This window comes from Xiphias gladius, chromosome 8 (genome assembly GCF_016859285.1).
Source record: "Xiphias gladius isolate SHS-SW01 ecotype Sanya breed wild chromosome 8, ASM1685928v1, whole genome shotgun sequence".
NCBI lineage: Eukaryota > Metazoa > Chordata > Actinopteri > Istiophoriformes > Xiphiidae > Xiphias > Xiphias gladius.
Genome location: NC_053407.1, coordinates 28,238,659 through 28,255,605, shown reverse-complemented (window position 1 = coordinate 28,255,605; position 16,947 = coordinate 28,238,659). Strand labels below are relative to the sequence as shown.

The window sequence follows — 16,947 nt, the reverse complement described above, 5'->3', positions numbered from 1 at the left end:
CGTGTCCAGCCACCGACTATCACGCTAACTTCAGGCTGCTGTTTTGAGTATTTCTACATCCCCTCCTCAAGCGCGTAATTTCAGTGGTAGATGTCGTTTCTTTACGCCCGAAAAATACTCCAGTGTAAGTCCTGCATTCAAGTTCTACTCAAGCAAAAAAGGTACAGACGTATTATCAGTAAAATATACCCAAAAGTACTCCTTAAGCAGAATGGTCCCTTTCAGGGTTTTATTTTTTTGATCTATCTACAATTTATTTCAAGCCCAAAATATATATAATATATATATTATTTATCAAGAATGTCAAACATTCTGTGGTGTGACTTTGTCCAATGTGAGGATTTTGCTGCTTTTATGTCATTTTTCACTGTTTTCTGACATTTTATAAACTAATAGTAAAAAAAAAAAAACGTGCATAAATCAATGATGAAAATATTCATTATTTGAAGCCTAGTTTAATCTTTACATTAAAAAAAGTGCAAACACCTCAAAATTGTGCTTCCTCTCCTTTATGTTCCACCACTGCATAATTTCTCCGGGGGGGGGAGGGGGGCTCATTTTTCAAGATCCTGCCTTATTCAATTATTTTCCCCCTCTTTCAGTTTGATCTACAATCTGTCTTCGGTGTCTTCCGACATCTGAAAAAGCCCAGATGAGAGGAGGAGCTGATCCACATGTTGGTCCGCTCAGCTGAGTCTCAGTCTTCAGCTGCCGGACGAGCAGCAGTGAGCGCCTTGAGCACCGCTCTGTTCCCAGTTTCACTCCACGAGCCGTTCTCCCAGTACGGGGTCTGTTGCGGAGCCGCACTGCCAGTAGAGGACGTATCGAAAACCGTTCCTGAGCAAAGCTGTAGAACAGACGAGGTCCGGGGACGTTTTTTTTGCAAACCCAGACATTTTTGTGAATTTAGGGCATTTGGACAGTGGTCAAGGAACGCGTAATGCCAATCTGTGTCCTCACACAGTACAATGTACAGGGGACTGTGTGTGTGTGTGTGTCTGTGCTCCGATTAATCACAGATTACTGACCTTTCACTCCGGTCGGGGACATGCCCTCTGGAGGGGTGGGGGTGGTTTCTTGTCAGTGTACCTGGACGGAGTACCAGGCTGTGTCCACCATAACCCCAACCCCCCCCCCTCTCCACCGCGGGGCCGGTGCTTGCCGTGACAACAGCATCCATCACCTCTGGATGCAGGTCGACATCCATCAGCAGTGGAGCTTCAACACCGTGGCAACAGGCTGGGCCCGCACCCCTCTGTGTGTGTGTGTGTGTGTGTGTGTGAGTGTGAGTGAGAGAGAGAGAGACATATTGACCCGTCATGTGAATGTCTGGTGAGGACCCCGATAGCGTGTTTCCATTAGATTCTCTTGCACTTTGCTAGGGCGTTTTGGAAAGTGGGAAAAAAAGTTTGCAAAATGACGATATTTAGGGAAAGTTGGGACAGTTTTGTTTAGTGAAAACATTTTGTTAAAGCGAGGACATCTTTTGGAGAGTGAAGACAATTTTGGAGAGTGGAGACATTTTTCGAAGATGAGGACATTTTTCAAAAGCAATGAAAATTTTTCACAGTGAGAATACGCTTGAAAAAAAAAAAAAAAAAATATATATATAAATAGGACATTTTTAAAAATTGAGGGGACTTTTTTTGAAGATTATATCATTTTGGAAAATGAGCCATTTTTATGGGATAAAACATTTTTGGAAAAAAGAAAAAGTAAAATCTAATTTATTAATAATGGGAATATAGAGGAAAATCAACACAGGAGAGATCTCAGGGTTGAGAGACATGGTGTCCTACGATTAATGGACATCTTTTGGAAGGTGAGGACTTTTTTTTTTTTTTAGTTCTTTATTGTGTCCCCGATAGGTCTGAAATCATACCTACGCCCTTGCATAACCGTAATCTAAACGGAAACCTCCAGGAACAGAAACCTACTTCGGGTTCGTCATTGTCTGGCTTGCGTAGGAAAGTGTGAAGGACGAGTTTGGTCATTAAACGAAAAGATCCGCTGTTAACGGGAGGCGATTCCTCGTCATAAATCAGAGCTTTAAGATTTTTGTGGCCCTTTTTATTTGAAAAGGTACGAACGAGTCCTTGGCTGACATTGTTACAGTGGACCTTTATATTTTAGAGGCCTCAGACAGCCTCCCTCCCTCTGCTCCAGAACAAGTTTCCAGCGTTAAATCAAAGCGGAAAATTAATGACAGTCGACAGTGTACCTGAGCTCCCTGTCTGCTACCTGCTGGATGTAAAAAAATAAAAAAGATAAAATGAAATTCAAAAAAAAAGCCCAACTTTATTTAGGTCAGAGCGTCCCCTCTGGTAACAGGGGATCTTCTGGCTGCTGTTTCTGGAGCAGATTGTGTGGGGATTTCAACGGGATGCCTCCATGGCAATAGAGATTAGGCAATTAACCCGGATGTCACTGTAATTATTAAGACACTTTAGCAAAAAATGAATGAATTTCCCAAAAGGTGCCAGGAAAAAAAAAAAAAAAAAAAAAGCCCGTGCAGCTGCTAGGCCACAGAGCAACACGCAGCGATACCACGCCGATGGGTAATTAGAGGAACTAAAGAGTGAAAGAGAAAGCACAGGTTTCATCTGTTCAACACGGAGAGCCGTGTGAAGTCAGATGAAGCTGTAGTCATTTTCCTCTGAGGCCGCAGCCGACAAGGGCTGCGTTCACGCTCTGTCAAAATGGAGACGATTTAAAGCTGAGACAGTGCTGAGACCGAACCTGAAGCGCTAAACTCTCCCTTCACCTCAGCCTCCCTCTGCAGAAGCTCAGTGCTTCAGTAGGCGTTTTAAAAAACACAAAACAAAAAAACCACAGATCCTCTTATTCCTGTTGATCATTATCTACATCACCACCACCAGTTAAACAAAGTTAGTGAGACTGGTCTGCAGTGGTCAAGACGTACAGTCCTTTAAGATCTGCATAGAGAGGGGTATTGGCATAATGTACACATGCAAAGCATGTTTTCATCGGTTTTTAAGAGACCCGCTTTTTTATTTTCCCCAGCCATGGAAATGATTATAAAGCATCTGTGTTTCACTCTTCAGAAGTGCAGTTCTAAACATTTGTTGAAATGAATCCAGGAAAAGGACTTGGATACTGTATCTGCAAGGCAGAGTTAGTACTTTATATGAGCAGAAGGCTCATCAAGACCAGGTTTTGAGAGTAAAGACGGCCAGAAGTCAAACTGCACATCCAGTAATTAATACTATAAAACAATTGAGAAAGATAAACGAGCCAAATATTCATTATAAGATACCCACACCAAAGAAGACGTACACGGAAGCAAGGCTGCAGGTAAAGCAGCACTGTTCAGATTCCACAACTGGGACTGATACATACATCCGGTGGGGGATCTACAGGCATTTAGATCAGCTACCTCATTGAAGTGAGTAATGTTTGTCGCCCTCCGGCTGTCCCAAAACAGACAAAATATAAATAGGAGATAAAAGAGGAGATGCCATCACGAGCCGCGTGTGGTGTCTGAATAATCACAGCTGCTCATGACCTGCAGCGGCGATTAAAAGCGAGTGCATTCAACTCACCTCTCCGTGGCCACCCATCCTCCCGACAACAGCGCCCGGGCTGACTGCCTCTGCCTCTGCTCTGGGCCCTGCCCTGGTCTGCACTAATGAGGGGAGTGTTTGCAGGTGAGGTACCTAAGACCAGAGAGGGAGAAGGGCGGGCTGAGTGGCAGTGAGCAGGGTTGTGTTCGAGGGCCGTCGGTCCGTCACAGTTTTATGAAACTGAAACCCTCGGGGATCCGGATGCGACGCCGTACAGATTAAGTACGAGTTCAGCCCGAAATCGGTTGCCTCCGACTAATTTTGGGATCAGGCTGAATTTCTGCCAGATCAGTTGCTGTTGACGAACTGTAGCCAGCTTTCTTTAAAGTTATTGGAGTATATTTTACATGAGAATGCTGAGACCAAGAGCCGACCTTCTCTGCAGAACAGCCGCCGTGGCGCCTGCACCTCCCAGCCATTTACAGCACCACATTCTGTCAACACAGAGGAGGCGGTCATCTCGTCTGAGTTAATGTAACTGGACTCGTCACAGGACAAAGCCAAGCGGGGGGTTCGGTTGATCTGTATAGAAGCTGAAGGTTCCGGTCGTGCAGAAGGACTGATTAAAATGTGTGATGTGGGTTAACACAGAGTGAAAGATGAGTAAAAACGCACGGTGTCCGTCCAGCTTAACTCACCACGGCGACGAGGATGAGTCCCTCCTGTGAGTTTGTGTCCCCGCCGCATCGGAGCTTACGCTCTGGTCCTCAACGGAGCTTTAAAAAAAAAACAAAAAACAAAGCCACACGTAACCCGTAAAATAATGTAGTTAGCTGATGACGTGCTAACGCTGCACGTGACTGTTACTACTGTAGGAACACATTCTAACGTTTGCAGCTTACGTTAGATCAAATAAAGCTTAGCTTAACCCCGTCCTTACACGTTTGCTCTAAAATATTTGGTTTGGGAAAGATCACACAGCACCCTCCAGACTCTTTGTATACTGAGAATTTCTCTCACCACAGCTCCGTGCACGCTGCTTCAGACCTGGTGCATCATGCTATCGTTGCTCGGGGTTCTAGATGGTGGTCAGTCGAACTCTAGGGGAAATCTAATACATTTTAAATCCCCCCCCCCAGAGAAAAGCAGATAGAAAACTCCTTTTATTTTCCCCGAAGGCCTCCCACAGGTGCACAAACCTGCACGTTGCAGTGTCAAAGCCACGGATTTTAGTCGCCCGTCGTTTTTCACATTTCTCTCCCACGCAGACCCAAATATTCGCCTTTTGCACATATCGCTGCGTCGGGACATTCTCTTTGAAAAGCCTAAATGTTAACACCACTTAAACGAAATCACTTTCACCTCTTCTGTCATCATAAGCGGAGCAGTGGAGACTCGCCGGTACGAATAATTAAAGTTAAAGACTCTGTTGACAGTACACGAGCTTCCTGCGAGTGTGTGGTGGCCCCGATATTAACATCCTGTGCGTCCCTGCTGCCGCTCTGCGCTTGATGGGCACGTCTGAGCGCGTGGGAGGACGGAGGAGCCGCCGCCCACATTGTCAGCGCCTCAGTGATTGATATTCACCTCCAGCCACCCCGCTGGCTCGTTAATTACATCTGAGTGCGCCGAGGATTAATGAAATCAGTGTCATCATCGCAGCACGGAGAGGTCAGAGGTCAAAGAAAGACCAGAGGGAGCTGTGTTAGCGAGTGGGAGGCTCTGAATGCTGTGGGATATGATGGTATTTTAATTAGTATGCTAATGTGTGACAGTGTGAATGTTTTCAGCTCACACTGTTTCCATTAATTCTGCTAAGTTATTTATGAAGATAACCAGTGAGACGACAAAGTCTGAAGTGAATGTTGACATGAGGGTTTGAACATCTGAATCTCTCTTACTGCCGGCGATTTATCAGATTTGGGAAAAGAAAACTAACACAATCTAATCTAATCTAAAACTAAAACTAAAAACCAATCTAGAAAGCTCTGTTTTTCGTACTTGTGTGTTTGTGTGTTTAAAAGTTGCAGGCTTTTTTTTAAAGCAGAAAAAAAAAACCCTTAAGCTGTGTTAAGTATATTTGTTTGCACAATTAAAACAGCACATTAAAAGTACAATAACAAAGCAAATGAATATGTACAGGAGAGGAATACAGCCAGGGGCTTATACAAGGGCTCCCTGATAGAAATGTAAATTAAAATGAGGGAAGATAAAATAAAATCTGTCATAAAGCGAGTAATGCAAATGTGAAAAAATGGAAGTTACAATAAAAAACGGCGGCCCACCAGCATAAAGCATATATAACTTATACTAGCGGATAAACTGCACAGCCGTGGAGGTGGGTCGGAATCACCTCTCTGCCGTTTTGCAGATGTTCCTGTCGACTTGGTCAGACTGTGACTCTGGGGCGGTTCGCAGCCGAGCGTGAAGCGTCAGGAGGCGGCGGTTCCCTGCCGGAAAACTGCGGATTGTTCCCACTGGCTTGGGAGTGAGTTGCTGCCCCAGGTGAAGGAGGACTGACGGGTGGATTGGTGCGTCAATCACCTGTAGTGCGGGCGTCATACCGGGCCGTCGTGGTGAAGGGGGATCGGAGGCTGAAGGCGAAGCTTTCGATTTACCAGGCGTTCCAACCCTCACCTCTGGTCATGAGCTCTAAGGTCTAGACCAAAAGAGTGAGATCATGGATGCAGGCCACTGAAATGGGTTTCATCTGAGAGACGGGGCAAGGAGGGCGGACATCCTGGGGGAGCTCGGATCGGAGCCGCTGTTTGTTCGCATCAAAAGGTGCCTGTTGAGGTGGTTCGTGAACTTGATCAGGACCCTCCCGGGGCCTACCGGGGTAGACAAAGAACACGGCGGAGAGACTATAATCGGTATCTCACCTGCCTTGGAAACACCTCAGGATCCCCAGGAGGAGCTGGAAAACATTGCCTGGAGAGGGATGCCTGGACTAGCCCGTCTTCGGATAGGAGGCGGAAAACGGATGGATGGATGGATAGTTAACAAGCCGGAGGTTGAGTGGTAATCCACGCATCGCAGTCAACTGACAGCATGTAATGCTACGGTGTCTCAAAATAATAAAAACAGAGTATCTGACAACTCTGTCAGTATTGGCCTATTGAAAGTGGCAGGTAAACTCAAAACGTCCAGATCAGATCCGGAACAGAACTCTACGGGCATCGTCGAAACGCTCTTTACGAGTAGGAGTTGTAGAGGTCAGTGGCCTTCTCCAAATCAATGGGAGCTCAGGACGAGTCTTCTCTTCATTCCATCCATCACTGACTGCCGGCGCACCCGGCTTTGGCCGTCTCCAATGCCTCCCAGTGGGCACGGCGTGTTCACGGCCTGCAACACGCGGCACCCTTGGATGCACACGGCCGTTACGGTCGGAGAGAGAAAGAGAGGGCAGGTTACATTTGACGCTTCGTGCAACAAAACGGCCCGAGTCAGATCGCTGAGCCCCTAGACGGACCTCTGTGTTCAACTCGTATAATGAGAAGTACGGCAATTAGGTAAATGTAAGTCTGTTGGAGACCAAGCAGAATAAGAACGAATGTCTGAGAATCCATTCAAACATTTTGGAAAATGTCCGAGAGACATATTTCCTAAACATCACAGCTGTTAGCTGCTTGACTTGGCTGCCATTCTCAAGAACTGCCTCTTATGAAGCTGAAAATCCAAATTCAAAATTCAAAATTAAACGTTAATTACTTTAGATGTTTTCTCAAATTTATTGTGATTTTATTTTAGAACATTTTAGATGTATTTATCGATATAGTTCAGCTTGAGAAGAAAACCGGGACAAAGAGGAGGGAAGCAAAGAAGGAAAGGGAAAAGCAATGAGCAGGCGGTGAACACGGGATGTGTTCGTGCTGTTTCTGGTTCGGGTTTATATTCTGAATTTGTATTCTCCGTCTCACGTATCTGTCAGGCTTTAAACCATAACAGTCAGCACAGATGAGACATGTTTTTATTCAGCAGGTAATGATTTTTCCCTCCTCTCATTTGTTTATCCTGGTGATTAGAGCTCTGTGATGCTGCTGCTCATTAAATGCTGCTATGCTAATGAGGATGTGCCCGCATTCATCTTAACAAACACTAATTACAGCCACTCGTTAAGCCTCAGCCAGGCTCTCCGTGACATAAAAATTCACAGAGACCTTCTCGAAACTCAGACCCTGGAACGGAGCAGCAGGTCGGAAATCTTTACAAACGACTTTGTAGAAGGAGTAAATCTTCGTTGTTGTTTTGTTTCTGGACTTTTTGACCTCAGCGAAAACACCAGAACGGATCGGAGTCACCTCTGAAACGCTTCACATCGATGAACCGGCATTAAAGTTTGTGCTGCGACGCTTTGTTAGCTCGTACAAACAGCATTTAACCCAACGTGTCTTCACCAGCAACACGTCCTCGCAAACACGATGTCCTGTCCTCGCAACCGAATTGCCCACGCAGCCAAAACGTCTTCCCAAACATCTTCCCACAAGCCACGTGTACTCGTGAATAACACTTCCTCACAACAGAAATGTCCCTGCTGACATGTCCGCACAGTGTCTACACAAACGACATTTTCTTCTACGACTGTTTTCGCAGAACAGCGTCCTCGCAGTCATCGTGTGCTTGCAAACAACACGTCCTCACAATCCGAAACGGTGTCCGGCCGTCAAGGGGTGGTCCTCACAAGCATAGATACACCTGCTAACACCAGCTTGTGTTCTCAGTGATATAATGCAATTGACTACAGGGTCCATAAAGCTGAGAGAAGACAGGCGGTTTCATTATGGGTTCAACTTTAAGCCATTTCTTTTCAGACTTTCTGGGGATTTTTTTTAAACTGTGAAATGATGTTATCAAATAATTTCACAGCCTCTGGTTGTAATTTCCGAGTCTTTCTGAGATATGAGAGTGTGTGAAAGTGTAGAAGTATAGATTTTTTGGGGGTTTTTTTTGCGAAAACAGTCCGACAATGTCTAAAATCCAATTTATACGACAGCGAGGTGCGCTCATTTCCTCACAACCTACACGTAAAGGGTGTTGTGCTGTCAAACGCTGGTCCTCACGAGCATAGAGGGACGCGCCCGCTCCTGGTCTCCGGTACTGAGATGTTCTCTTCGGCCTTAGCTCCCGTCCGGATGATTGTCTCGTCTCAGGAAAACTGCCTCCGTCGGACTTTCTCCTCCCTCGCTCTGACACACACACACACACACACACACACACACACACACACACACACACACACACACACACACACATACGCACACCAACCTGCGTCTGGGGAATACGTGTTCTACAACAGCCAAGTGGCCTTTTCTATGAAGAAGCCCTGTTACAAAACTATGCAACTATGATCTTCCTCAACCTAGAGCTCAAGCTTCAAGGGTGCAGCGCTGGGATTCAGTGGAATGACTTAGCAGAACCTATTAGAGAATCCCTGAACAAAATTTGCTTTTAAACTTAAGGCTATAACGGGGAGTGTGTTGATCTGTAGTGTCTTTAGAGACGGGCTGCTCTAAAGCTGATCACAGCAACAACCTTGTAATGTACCGTGTTTTGTTTTATTACCTGTTTCATTTGTAAATTTCACATACATTTATGTGGGCTCTCACCTATACGCATATGTATGTGATCTTTTTTTTTCATTTTCTTCTCACTAATATAATTTCATGAATTTGTTCCGGCTATTTTTTCCCCCGGGACCCCAGGGAGATTAGCTGCTACATAAGTAAGAGCTAATGGGGATCCAAATAAATAAATAAATAGATAAACACACACACATGCACACACACACACACACACACACACACACACAGAGACACACACAGAAACACACACACAAGCACAGTGGTGGATGAATTGTGTTTGGGGCGGACGTCTGACCACAGAGCAGCTATTTTCGGGAAACCCATCGATCACGTTTGACTCGACGCTGCAGACATGTCGTGACAAAGTCAAACGCCAGTGTTGAACACATCTCCATCACTTCTACCTGCACCTGCTGTCTGATCGCACCGCGCTGCTATCAGCAGATCTCTCAGCTCCCTGCGAGCGTGATCACGGTTTCAGATTTGTTGTTAAATGGTCTGGATTCTGGCAACCGTGAGGATAAAAACCCTGACAGAGTGAAAGGGGCGTCCATTAGTCTCATTCATCATTACCTTTTAAAGAACACTGAGAATCCATTTAATCTGCCTGATAATGCAGTGCATGAAGGAGCAGCATAGTTGTACGTGTGTGTGTGTGTGTGTGTGTGTGTGTGTGTGTGTGTGTGTGCATGTGTGTGTGTGTGTGTGTGTGTATCTCTGTCATAGGCTACTTTTAGGGACAAATTTCACGATTAAAGACCATTTAATTGGGCTTGTCCGACTGGGGACAAAAGCCATGCCCCCAATTAGGAAAAAGCTGATTTTTGGGTCAGTGGTTAAGGTCAGGGTCAGGGTCATGGTCAGGGTCATGGTCAGGGTCAGGGTCAGGGTCAGGGTCAGGGTCAGGGTTAGGCAAGCAGTGGTTATGGCAACTGAAGGCGGCTGCAGTAAAGGACTGGCAAAGCATCTCAAGGGAGGAAACTCTGCATTTGGTGACGTCCAGACTTCAGCCAGTCGTTGACTGCAAAGTATTTAACATAATCCTCATGTTTATAACTATGTTGGTTTGTCCAATTACTTTTGAGCCTCTGAAAACGAGGGACTATGTATAAAAATGGCTGTAATTCCTAAACGGTTAATGCGACAGTTTTTTTTAAACCCACCGAGTTACAGCTGAAAGTCTGCACTTCAATCACATCTCGATGTCTTCGTTTCGAATCAACCGTGGTGGTGTACAGACGCAGAATTACGAAAATCGTGTCACTGTCCCAATACGCGTGTACCTCGCTGTGTGTTCAGCTTTGTCTCCCTAACAGGTGAATCTCAAAGTGACAGGAGCTGTGAGCTGTGACCACTGAAGTGACGGCTGCAACTCCACCCTATTTTCCGACCGACACAAAGCCAGCTGCGGTGCCAGGGCAGTCCTCTTCTTTCTCTTCTGGCAGTAGTCTTATCTGTTTGCGTCTGCAGCTGGTTGGTAATTCCCTGATCGGGTGGAGGAGTGACATTTTGGCATTTAATTGGACGTGTGCCTGTCACAAGGGGAGCTCCCCTGGTTTTACACGTCAGAGTCTGTTTGCCGGTGTTGGGGAGTATCAGCTTACCAGAGCTCGGTAGCCTCTTTGCTCGAGGCTAGAGGCTAAAGGCTACGGCGTGAAGGAAATAAAGAAAACAGTATCTCTCCAGTGCTGCTGCATCGATGTGGATTTTTAATAAAACTATCCATTGTGAGTCCTGACAGTGTTATAGGAGTCCAGTTGTAATTGGGTGGCCCAATCTTCCCAACCTGCTCAGGCCTCATTATCATGGATGCAAGATCTTGCCCGAAATCACAAAAACTCCTTTCATGTACACTCACTCGTCGGTTTATTAGGAACACCTAGCTAAAATTAATAGTGAGAATAATTAATTATTATTTAGACTGCATTAGTTTTAGCTAATGAACTGCCAGCTGAGTGTATGTTGACTTTTGCCTCTTTCAGTTTGCTGCACAGTTTTACGTCTACTGCAGGTTGAAATGTGCATCAAAGTGCATCTTTTGAGGTGATTAAGCCAGAGTCTGTTACAGGCAGATTAATGGCTGCGTCTTACCAGTACTATCATCCACATGTCACTGAGCGTAATCAGAAATGTTAGTGCCGATGTTTTGTTTGACCCGTAAAATGTCAGGTCTTTTTCCGTGCAGTTGATTAAATATCTGTAGTCAATACACAGCAGCTTAAATGTTACGTACACCGATCAGCCGCATCATTAAAACCACCTGCCTAATACTGTGTAGGTCCCCCTCGTGCCGCCAAAACAGCTCCGACCCGTCATGGACTCCACAAGACCTCTGAAGGTGTCTTGTGGTATCAGGCACCGAGACGTTAGCGGCAGATCCGTTAAGTCCTGAAAGCTGCGAGGAGGGGCCTCCATGGGTCGGACTTCCATTCCGGCACATCCAACAGATGCTGGATCGGATTGCGATGCGGGGGATTTGGAGGCCAAGTCAGCACCTTGGACTCTTTGTCATGTTCCTCAAACCGTTCCTGAACAATTTTTACAGTGTGGCAGGGCACATTATCCTGCTGAAAGAGGCCACTGCCATCAGGGAACACCGAAGGACTTGAAGCAGTGTTCTTGGTCTTCAACAGTGTTCAGGTAGGCGGTACGTGTTCAAGGAACATCCACATGAAAGCCTGGGCCCAAGGTTTCCCAGCAGAACATTGCCCAGAGCATCCCAGTGCCTTCTTCCCATAGTGCATCCTGCTTTCATCTCTTCCCCAGATTACTTACGCACAAGTACCCGACCGTCCACATGATTTAAAAGAAATCGCAGCTGTCCGTCCTTGGACCAGGGTAGGTACTGACCACTGCATACCGGTGACCACCCCACAAGACCTGCGGTTTTGGAGATGCTCTGACCCAGTCGTCTAGCCATCACAGTCTGGCCTTTGTCAAAGTCGCACAGTCCCTACGTTTGCCCAATTTTCCTGCTTCCAACACATCAACTTCAAGAACTGACTGTTCAGCTGCTGCCTAACGTGTCCCACCCCTTGAATGGTGCCACTGTGACGAGGTTATCAATGTTATTCACGTCACCTGTCAGTTTTTCTTAACGATGTGGCCGATGTTTCATCTATAGTCTCTGATTTAAGAGAAGCAGCTGTAACTTACGACACGGGAACAAAATCGTCCACAAAACGGCAAAATTGTGACAGGTAAGCTGTAACACACAGATTCCACACAGCATCGGCGCTGTCCTCAGGGTGGGACCCAAGCTCCGTCAAAGTAAAAGTCCAAACTTCGCTACCTCTGGAGAATCAAATGGTTTTTTTCACCTGCAATCACATCTTAAAATACATCTCTATGATTGAAGACACACACAAAAGGTAGAAAGTAACGATGGAAACACATTTTATTAGTTACCGTAATTTCCGTTTCCTAAAACAAAAATTCAGCCCAAGAAAGGTTATCGTCTGCCGCTGACGGCATATTTAGGCTAATTTTGGGTGATGTGCTGTGTATTTGTGTTTTCTCATATAGGCCTCGCCCTCTCTTGAACATAGTCAAGTAACGGATCCGCACCGTAGTGCAGTATCGGAGGAAATGGACTTGTGGTGCGCGGCCGTGCCCCAAAATGGCTGCCGGCGAGATTCCTTTCTACTGATTTATAGAGTTGTTTTATTTTTGTTGTCGTTCCATTCTGTCTGACTGTGAACAGATTCATATTTCCCCATCTGGGCAAGTCTTTACTTCATCATTTATTCTTATTAGCAGGCCCACAGCTCTGCTTCCAGCCACTAATTTACAGTCTCATTTTTCTTTTTCTTTTTTCCTGTGAAATATTATCAGAGCTGAGTGCATTTATTACAACAGGGTGTTGCGTTTCCTGGAAGCCATTTCTAGGGGAGTGGTTAGTTCCTGTTGATGAATGTTTGCTAATCGCAGGTGTCAGACGCAGTGTCCCTCTATCATTTATCACATCTTTAAAGGGTGTCCCTCCGGGAATATTTACAAGACCGCTGCCACCGCTCCACTCTTTAAAACAGTCTTTAGTAATATTACAGCGGCTCTGTCTGGACATCACGTCAGTGGATGGAGGGAGTAGACTGCAGGTTAGTGGGGGTTACTTACGAGACAAATTTCTCTGAGTGACTTGGTTTAGGATACTTGGTTTGAAGCACGGATTATGAAATATATGATGCTAGCGAACGTACGAGATAGATATGTCCATTTTTATCCGTCAAAATAAGTGATGCTGCAGTCCGCTGACCAACCAATGTTATATGTTTGATTATCAACTATGACTATAGGTCTCAGTCTGATTCAGACCAATTAGTTTTGCACAACGCGACGTCCGACCACGTCTAAAGTCAAAGGGGGAGACCATTTATAAAGGTGTTCACAAATTACCATCAGAGGTGAAAAATCTGGCATCGCGGCAGTTTTTAAATTGGCGAATATTTACTAAGACTACAGTTCATCTCATCTGCATAAACTGTCGCTAAATAAGCCCCGATGTCAGGCTCTGTTGATGCATGTTTCACGTCTGGAAATCGATGGAGCTGCTGAATTTAGAATTGTTGGTTGAAGAGAAGTTTTTTCTCTCCCTCTCTCACTCACTGCTTGTCTGCTCCAATGCGGCAGATTTTTACATCTCCTTCTCTCAGACATTAAATTTCTGTTTCCTCTGCCACATTGATCAGTTTTGATAAACCAGATGAATAAAACATCTGTATAAATTTCAATTTCCGCCTCCTATATTTTGCGTCTTGAAACAGAACCTAGCAATTCTGTTTATATACAACTAATTCGCAACAGCAAATATGTTTTGAAGGATCGGATTACGTATTCTATTAACACAGTGAGGAAATGTTGTTAACGTATTTATATGAAGTGACCACAGCATTATTAATAATTTTTATGGTTATGTTTAGACTCTCACAGCACTTGGTCAAGGTCAGGGAAAGATCCTGGTCTGGTTTAATGAAGAAAAAAATCACAGTGACTTCAGACACAGCAAGTTTATTTACAATTAACTAAAACCACCATCTTTCCCGAACCTTAACCGAAGTGGTTTTCGTTGGCTAAGCCACAGACGGGGCTCTGGATGGGAAACTCGGCCATCCACCTCAACCACCTGCCGAGGACGCCGCTGCCGTTAATGAATGTAGCACTTCATCATAAAATTAAAAAACAAACAAAAAAAAAAAAACAGCTATTATGTTTGCCACCACAATGTAACTGAGAAAGCAGTTTCAGTCATTTCTAGGGGCTAATGTTAAACAGCACCAGTTTTCCGAGTTGGTGCTTTTCTTCCATTTTGCCGGCACAAAAAAAAATTTCACTTGTTGTGTAAATAAGGATGTACACAATTTGTTCAGCAACTAAAAAGGTCCTTTTTAATGGTGGTAAAAATCTTTAGCAAACGTCCCCCCAGAGTGTCTCTGCCTGTTCTGAATGTCTACACAAAAAGGTGACACAGAGAGCAGCGAGATCTGATGAATTGCACAAACGGGGATGATGGCGCACACCTTTCAGACTTTTCATCTGTCCTCGGAGACGTTCATGGTGTTGTGACATAAATAGCTGAGCGAAGAATGCAAAAAGAGCTTGAGACGGTTCAAAACCCGTCTGCCTCTCACACCTCCGAACATCCGGCCAATCACTGCGTTAAACTGGGTGGTTGTTGGATTGTGGGTTTTGGAGATTTGATGAAGTTACAGGATGCAGCGCCCCAGCGCTGCCATCTGAAAGTGGGGCGGGGGGGTTAGACAATCCAACAGGACGGGAACTTTGGTCTTTCCTACACACAAGTTCAACTCAAGAAAGTAAAATAGTACAACGGATATAAGAGCCATTTTGTGAGACTGAGTCCTAATTTTACAATAAACAAAGTTGTAATATTTCAAGAATAAGTTCGGAAGGTCTTTTCAAGAGAAAAGAAAAGTCGTAACGTGAGAAACAATTTCAAAAATGATTCGTCAGTACTTGGTCGGAGGTGAGAGCTGATGTGCAGCTCTCGCGACCAACGAGAAATGTTACGACCTGAAATTATACTGTAGGTTTTACCTATAAGCACAAATTTTAGTGTAATAATAATGAAAACGAAACTGATTTTAGTCCAACTGGACGTGTTTTGAAGCATCAGTACTAGAAACTTCAACTTCATTCATTCATTTATTGTAATAAAAGTTCTCATAATATTTCAAAATGTTCTCCAGGTCTAATTTTTTTTTTAACCTTACACACTTCTAAAATACTCTGGCATAAAAATAGAGATAATTAGGAAAGAAGAAGTCGGCGAATAAAGAAAAGTGAAACCGAGATACTCTGGAATAATTCAGATTTACTGAGCTCTGCTCGCCCTGCAGCAGCTTCATCAATCTCTGCTCTCTGGAGAAACCTCTCCGGTTTTGGCTCACGTTCAGGGTCTCCCTGTTCTCCAGCTGTCCCGAAGACTCACCACCCCTTTTGGAAATTTCCAACCTGGTTACATCACCGCCGCCACCACCACTGCTGCTCCTTCAACATCTGCACGACATCGTGCCAGAGAAGGGTCCAAAGACATCGAGCTCACGCTGAGTTTGAAGCTCTTGCTGCTTATTCAGTCAAACAGTTTTAAGGGTTTTAAGGTAAATGTTGCATGGTGATGGCACGAGCAACGTTTGAGTTTTCCAGTTTGCTTGTCAGAAAGTGATCTTTTTTGGTTGTTTTTTTTGTTTTTTACTTTCCCTACATCTGTAAACTCTCAGACAAACAAAGAGAAATAAAAGGATTTGGGTAATTAAGCGAAACTTTCTTGATTAAACCAACTGATATTAGCAAGCTGCTGAGGTTGTTCAGACAGCAGATTCCTGAACAAGCTTGTTTTTTCAAAGAGGGATCAGGCGGGATGGAGGAACCTTTCGTCTTTAAACCTGTGAGATCCCTCTCCCAGCACGGCCCGGCCCGACGAGGCTCATCTACGCTCAGCTCAGTCCAGCTCCTCTTCTCGGCTCATGACTTGTGGGTCTCACAGGAGAGGAACAAGAGGAACGTCTCTTCGCTTAAATCTGCAAACAATGAGTCTACTGTGGGCGTGATGGATGGCGAACATCCCGGCACATTTGTCTGTGCTTTGTGCTCGCCGGGATCAATTGTTGGAGAAACTTTGCTTAACATGCAGTCCAGAACGCTGGCTGGTCACAGCAGAGCAGAGAGGAAGAGGAGGAGACAGAGACAGAGAGGAGATAAGATGGATGTTCGCTCGACTCGGGGAGAAATTAAGGAAGGCTGATTCCTAGTATTTTCAATTCAAAGTCTCTTTACAAAATGCAGTTTTAAAAAAATTCTGTCACGCCTCAGAGTCTCAGAAAAATAGACTTTCAACAATGTAAGACAACACAGTGAAATGACTACACATCGCAGCTCGAATTTGTCCTGATTAGCTCCCGTGAATGGATGAAGAAATCTGTCCAGTCTAAAAGTTTGAGGTGTTTTTAAGTTGAAAATAGTTGATTAAAAAAAAACATTAGCCAATACTTTTAACAGTGTGTCAAACAGTAATGTGAAAAAAATGTGAAAACATCACTCGTAGTGATGAACCCACAGAGAATTATCAGCTGAATCTGTAGCTCCCCTCGGCTTTACGGAGCTTTATAGTGATTTTCAGTTCATTGTTTATCTGCCTGGACAACAACTTTACTGCTCTGGTTCACCCTCACTGCATCTCATAGCGCCATTTTTGGCCACAGCAGGTAGATCTTTTCAGAGACAAAAAGCTGTAAAAAGCCACTGTCCACTACCTGCTCAGCAGCAAGACAGCAGACAGACACAGTCAGAGACCAGCTGGTGAACATGGTGAAGCGTTTAGCAGC

At 44.9% G+C, this 16,947-nt stretch overlaps 1 long non-coding RNA gene across 1 annotated transcript; it reads right to left on the bottom strand.

Annotated features, from left to right (window-relative positions):
- Positions 1-435: 435 nt before the first annotated feature.
- Positions 436-4,303, bottom strand: LOC120792736. The gene is made up of 4 exons (XR_005707884.1): positions 4,223-4,303; positions 3,564-3,677; positions 1,029-1,255; positions 436-847 (listed from the first exon to the last, which is right to left on the bottom strand). It is a non-coding gene; the product is annotated as an uncharacterized LOC120792736 (long non-coding RNA).
- Between the last annotated feature and the right edge of the window lie 12,644 nt (positions 4,304-16,947).